This window comes from Rattus norvegicus, chromosome 9 (assembly GCF_021556685.1).
Source record: "Rattus norvegicus strain SHRSP/BbbUtx chromosome 9, alternate assembly SHRSP_T2T, whole genome shotgun sequence".
Lineage (NCBI taxonomy): Eukaryota > Metazoa > Chordata > Mammalia > Rodentia > Muridae > Rattus > Rattus norvegicus.
Window position 1 is genome coordinate 14,076,257 of NC_141542.1, and position 6,953 is coordinate 14,083,209.

Consider the following 6,953-nt stretch of genomic DNA (forward strand, 5'->3'; position numbering starts at 1 on the left):
ACAAGAGCAGAATGGAGGCTTGATGCTCAGTGTGGAGCCAGTTGAGTTTTGATCTCCTGTCATCGCTTCTGAGGAACAGCTTGTACTTTTGCCCACTTTAGCAGAGTCCATCTGCATTTGCTTGCCAGCATACTTCCTTCCACCTCCCACTCGCTCCATGTCTTGGGCATCCTTTTACTCCCAGTAACCAGGCAATATGGAGAACACAGCATGTTGCACGACTGAATGATGGCTCAGAAGACAGAAAGGCAAACATGTTTTGGGTCTCAGCACTTACCCTGTCACTTTAGTTGCAGACGTCAGCACTGCTAAGCTGAGATCAGCAGGAGCAGCCTGTGGCATGAGCAGGATATATATGTGAGCTCAGGGTACCTAGCATGTGCTAGAATGACATTTCCTTTCAATCACTCAAATGTACACTTTCTCCTAAATGTCGAGGACGTGGGCACAGCATGTGTTAGTGCCAGCAAGAGCCATTAGAATGTGTGGTAGAACTTAGTGGGTGGAAGCTACGAAACTGGACTGTGACCTAGAAGAGAATGAGTGCTCCTGGCCCTTGCTTTTTCTTTCCCTTGTTTCTTGGCCATGAAAAATTCAATAATATGAGGTGGGCAGTTTTGCTCTGTCATTTAATTCCATGATGATATTCTGTCCATCTGACCATGGAATGTAAATTCCAAAAGCAAAAGCTAAAATAAAGCTTTTGTCTTTATAACTTGCTTATCCCAGATACTCATTAAAGTGAAAGGAAGCTCAACAACCCATTCCCAACGATGTGGCTATAAAATGCTGAAAAACATCTGTAATTTTGTTGAACTTAGAAGCAACTGTTTGGTTACTGCTAAAATCTAACTATATGTGCATAGATAATTGACAACTTCTATGATATAAAAGATGTTTATATCTGATTGGATTGTAAATTTTTATTGTTTTCTTCTATGTCTTCACATGTGTATTGAAGTAATTCAGTTTCTGTAAGTAATTTGTCTGTTCTTACAATCCAAACCAAATAGAAGTTCGTATACCTTCTTCCTTTCAAGGTTAAGTTCATAACATCCCAGAGTCGCTCCAGCGTATTTAAGGCGCAGCTTGTGTCTTCAGCCAGGTACTGTTAACAGTAAATTTGGGGTAAATTGTTGAAACTTGTTGGTGATGAACTTAAGCCTCTACTGGCTTTGTCTTGCTTGGAGTTTACATTTCTATTCAGAATTGAAAATAACAGTAACTTGTAAAGTTGTTCAAAATTGTAAAACATATAATGTTAGTTTAGTAAGTGCAAGATAATTTACCCACTGGTAATTTTAACTATTACTTTTGGAGCAAAGAATGAATAAAGTAAATGAAATATTACATCTGAACTATAGCTAAGTAATTGCCTTGTTTTTTTCATTATTTATTCACTTTACAACCCAACATTAGCTCCACACCCCCCTTACACTGTTCCTCCCCCCACTTTCCCTTCACTTTCTTCTCTGAGCAGAGGGAGTCCCTCCCTGGGTATCACCAAACCCTGGTACATAAAGTCACTGCAGTACTAGGCGTATGGTCTCCCACTGATGCCAGACTAGGTGCCCCAGTTACGTGTGAATGGTATGTACAGGCAGGCAAAAGGTTCAGAAGCAGCCCTCACTCCAGTTGTTGGGGGACTCCCATGAAGACCAAGCTGCAGATCATCCACGTATTTGCACAAGGCTTAGGTCTAGCCCAAGCTTGCTCTTTGCTTGGTTGTTAATTCTCAGGAAGCTTCCAAGGGTCCAGGTCAGTTGCTTCTGTTGGTCTTCCTCTGAAGTTTCTATTCTCTGCCCATCCCATCTTTCCAACAACTGCTCCACAAAAACTCTTCAATCTCAACCTAATGTTGGGCTGTGGATCTCTGCATCTCTATCAATTAGCTGTTGGATAGAGCCTCTCAGAGCACAGTTAAGCTAGACTAATGTCTATAAGCATAAAAGAGTCCCATTAATAGTGTCAGGGATTTTTTTATTTACATTTCAAATGTTATTCCCTTTCCCAGTTTCCCAGACATAAGCCTCCTATCCTATCCCCCCTTCTTCCATAAGGGTGTTTCCCTACCCAACCACCCCCTTCCCCCCAAATGTTCCCCTACACTGGGGGTCCAGCCTTGGCAGAACCAAGGGCTTCTCCTTCCATTGTTGCCCAACAAGGCCATTCTCTGCTACATATGCAGATGGAGTCATGGGTCAGTCCATGTATAGTCAGTCTTTGGGTATTGGTTTAGGCCCTGGGATCTCAGCTTGGTTGGCATTGTTGTTTTTATGGGGTTGCAAGCCCCTTCAGCTCTTACAATCCTTTATCTAATGCCCCCAATGGGGATCCCATTCTCAGTTCAAGGGTTTGTTGCTAACATTTGCCTCTGTATTTGACATGCTCTGGCTGTGCCTCACAGGAGACAGATATATCAGGCTCCTGTCAGCATGCACTTCTTGGCTTCATCAGTCTTATCTAGTTTTAGTGGCTGTACATATATATGGGTTATATACCCAGGTGGGGCAGGCTGTGAATGGTGTTCCTTCAGTTTCTGCTCCAAACTGTGCCTCCATATCCCCTCCTATGAATATTTTTGTTCACCCTTTTAAGAAGGAGTGAAGCATCCATATTTGGTTGTCCTTCTTCTTGAGCTTCATATGGTCTGTGGATTGTATCTTGGGTAATTTGAGCATTTGGGCTACTGTCCACGTATAGTGAGTGCATACCATGTGTGTTTTTCTGTGATTGGGTTACCTCACTCAGAATGATATTTTCTAGTTCCATCCATTTGCCTATGAATTTCCTGAAGTCATTGTTTTTGACAGCTGAGTAGTACTCCATTGTGTAGATGTACATTTTCTGTATCTATTCCTCTGTTGAAGGGCATCTGGGTTCTTTCCCGCTTCTGACTATTATAAATAAGGCTGTTATGAACATAGTGGATCGTGTTTCTTTGTTGTATGTTGGAGCATCTTTTGGGTGTATGCCCAGTAGTGATTGATATAGCTGGGTCCTCAGGTAGTGCAATGTCCAATTTTCTGAAGAACCTCCAGACTGATTTCCAGAGTGGTTGTGATGAATTTTCATATATTGAATCATCCCTGCATCCCTGGGATGCAACTTTCTTAGTTTTGATGGATGATGTCTTTGATGTGTTCCTGAATTCAGTTTGTGGTTTTTGAGAATTTTATTGAGTATTTTTGCATCAATGTTCATAAGAGAAATCAATCTGAAGTTCTTTTTCTTTGTTGAGTCTTTGTGTAATATGGTGACTGTGGTCTCATATAATTAGTTTGTCAGTGTTCCTTTGTTTGTATTTTTGTGAAATAGTTTGAGGAATATTATTATTATCTCTTCTTTTAAAATCTGGTAGAATTCTGCACTAAAACCATCTACCCTGGGCTCTTTTGGTTGGGAGACTTTTAATGACCACTTCTATCTCTTTAGGGGTTATGGAGCTGCGTTGGTAATTTGCCTGATCTTGATTTAACCTTACTAAGTGGTACATGTCTAGAAAACCATTCTTTTAATTAAGAATTTGAACTTTTATGGAGCATAGGCTTGTGAAATAAGACCTAATGATTTTTTGAGCATCAGTTGTTATGTTTCCCTTTTCCTTATTGATTTTGTTTATTTGGATACTGTCTCTCTCTCTCTTGGTTAGTTTGGCTAAAGGGCTTGTTTATCTTGTTGATTTTGTCAAAGAATCATCTCCTGGTTTTGTTGATTCTTTGTATTGTTTTCTTTGTTTCTAAATGATGATTTCCTGCCTTCTATTCCTCTTTGGAGTGCTTGCCTCAGTTTTCTTCCCTCAAGCATTCAGGTGTACTTTTAAATTGCTGGTATGAGAAGCTTTTAATTTCTTTATGCAGGCATCTGGTGCCAGCCTCTTAGCACTGCTTTCATTACATTCCATAAATTTGGCTATGTTGGGTCTTTATTTTCATTGAATTCTAGAAAGTCTTTGATTTCTTTATTTCTTCCCTGACCCAGAGATCATTGAGTAGAGAGTTACTTTCCATGAATGTATAGACTTTCCAGTGTTTCTGTTGTTGAAGTGAGATGGCTGTTAGCAAGACCAACATGCAGTCCCTCCAATGACACTGATTAAAAGAGACCTGATACAAATTCAGTGTAGAAAAAAATAAGGTGATGTTCTACCCAATAGACTACAATTCACATGATTTTTCAGGGACATTCAAAATTTTATGTTTTCAGAAACAAGAATATTTGAAAGGAGTTCATATATGCCTCAGTATTTAAATAAAATGAAATAAAACACTTAAAAGCAAGAGTCATAAGCAACAAGTTTGGGATACCAAAAAATGTAACTCCAAAGAAGGCCTCATGGATTCCCCAACTCTGTAATAGCTTTGGAGAAAAATATACACCAAAGTTACAGAAAATACCTGGTGAAATAGAACACAAATGTTTACATTGGAACTCATTCCTGTGGTAGCACAAATGATCCCATAATCAACTAAGCACAAAGAAAAGAGAAAGCACAAGTTCCCTTTCCTGATGATCAGAGATAGGAAAATCACCAATGAGAGTACTTGATACTTCACATCCATTTCAGTAACACACTACAGAGCCCTTCTTTCACTTTCAAAATCCTCCCACTCAGGGACAGAAGGATAATTTGTAACCAAAAGTTAAATAACATCATAACATATAATGAGACTCTAAGAAAGGGTTCTTACTCAGCACAGGGACTAGTGAACTCTCCTGTCATTAAGAAAGTAGCTAGAAAGAAAGGAAGTTTTACAGGAAACAAAGCAGTTTCACAAACAGAAATAGGATATATTTTGTCTTTTTTGGTCATGTGGAAAAAGAAGGCTAAGCTTTTGTAAAAGTCATAGTTACAAAGACATTGTGGAGGGAGTGAAATGCTACAAGAGAAATGATCAAAGTCCATTTTAGGCATGCATAGAAATGGCATAATGAAATTGATTATGCGATATATATATATGTGTGTGTATAATATATATTTAGTATATCTTATTATACTTGTTTTGTAACTATTATTATAATTTGAGCATGTAATACAGTAAATAAATTGTAATTATAAAATAGTGTAATTATCCATTTTAGTATAATTAGAATATATTAAAATATTCATAATTAGCATAAACATTAAATATATTTCACATACTATATACATATATACTACATGTATTAATTTATTATGGGTACTAAGTATAAATATTTTTATTGGATTTTAAAAATTTATTTATATTTCAAATGTTATCCCATTTCCCCTATCAAATGTCCCCTTCCCCTTCTTCTATGAAGTTGTTCCCCCACCCATCCAGCCATCCCTTCCCACCTCCATGCCCTGATATTTCCTTACACTGGGGGCTTGAGCCTTAGCAGGACCAAGAGCTTTACCTCCCATTGTTGCCCAGCAAGCCTACTGTCTACTACATATGCAGCTAGAGTTCATGTATACTCTTTGAGTGGAGGTTTAGTCCCTAGGAGCTCTGGTTGGTTGGTTGTTGTTCTTATGGGGTTGCAAATCCATTTAGCTCCTTTGATCTTTTCTCTAACTCCTCCATCAGGGCCCCATTTCTCAGTTCAATGGTAGGCTGCAAGCATTTGCCTCTGTATTTGCCATGCACTGGCAAAGCCTCTCAGGAGACATCTATATCAGGCTCTTCTTGGCATGCACTTCTTGGCATCAGAAATATTGTCTTGATTTGGTGGCTGTATGTATATGGGCTGGATCCTCAGGTGGGGCAGTTTCTGGATGGCCTTTCCTTCAGTCTCTGCTCCAAACTTTCCCACCATATCTCTTTCTATGAATATTTTTGCTTCCTCTTCTAAGAAGGACTGAAGTACCCACACTTTTGTTGTCCTTCTTCTTGAGCTTCATGTTGCCTGTAGACTGTATCTTGAGTAATCCAAGCTTTGGGGCTAATATCCACTTAGCAGTGAGTACATATCATGTATATTATTTTGTGATTGGGTTACCTCACTCAGGATATTTTCAAGTTCCATCCATTTGCTTATGAATTTCATGAAGTCATTGATTTTAATAGTTGAGTAGTACACCTTCTATAGATTATGATATTTTCTGTATCTATTTCTCTGTTGAGGGGTGTCTTTACAGCCTCTGGCTATAATAAATAAGACTGCAGTGAACATAGTGGAGCATGTGTCATTGTTATACGTTGGACCATCTTTTGGGTGTATGCCCAGGAGTTCTATAGCTTGGTCCTCAGGTAGTACTATGTCCAATTTTCTGAGAAGCTGCCAGACTGATTTCCAGCATGGTTGTACCAGCTTGCAATCCCACCCACAATAGCGGAGTATTCCTCTTTGTCCACATTTCCACCAGCATCTGTTGTCACCTGAATTTTTGATCTTAGCCATTCTGAATGGTGTGAGGTGGAATCTCAGTGTTGTTTTGATTTGCATTTCCCTGATGACTAAGGATGTTGACCATATCTTTAGGTACTTCTCAATCATTCAATATTTCTCAGTTGAGAAGTCTTTGTTTAGCTCTGTATCCTAATTTTTAATAGGAATATTTGATTCTGAGGAGTCTAAGTTTTTGAGTTCTTCATATATATTGGATATTAGCCCTCTGTCTGATGTAGGATTGGTAAAGATCTTTTCCTAATCTGTTGGTTGACATTTTGTCCTAATGACAATATCCTTTGCCTTACAGAAGCTTTGCAAATTTAAGAAGTCCCATTTGTCAATTCTTGATCTTAGAGCATAAGCCATTGTTGTTTTCTTTAGGAAATTGTCAGATGCCTAGAACAAATGAAACTCAAGATGGATGATCAAAATGTGAATGCTTCACTCCTTCTTTAAAAGGGGAACAAGAATACCCTTGGCAGGGAAGAGAGAGGCAAAGATTAAAACAGAGACTGAAGGAACACCCATTCAGAGCCTGCCCCACATGTGCCCCATACATATACAGCCACCCAATTAGACAAGATGGATGAAGCAAAGAA